We start from the raw sequence: 236 nt of genomic DNA on the forward strand, positions 1-236 counted from the left end.
TATATAGAAAAACGAAAGCATAAAAAAAAACTGTTAGGAGGATTTTGAACAGAAATCTCACACAAGACAGACAGACAGACGGCCATTTTCGAAAACGTACGAAACAATACCGCTAGTTAAACTTGACCAAGCTTTTAAACAGACAAATAGCTAATTTACACAAACACAAATGCCGTTAGGGGAGCCTGTGCAAATTCTTTTATTTTTTAACAGAAGCACAGACAGACACGGGAGGG

This window comes from Penaeus monodon, chromosome 32, assembly GCF_015228065.2.
Source record: "Penaeus monodon isolate SGIC_2016 chromosome 32, NSTDA_Pmon_1, whole genome shotgun sequence".
Classification (NCBI taxonomy): domain Eukaryota; kingdom Metazoa; phylum Arthropoda; class Malacostraca; order Decapoda; family Penaeidae; genus Penaeus; species Penaeus monodon.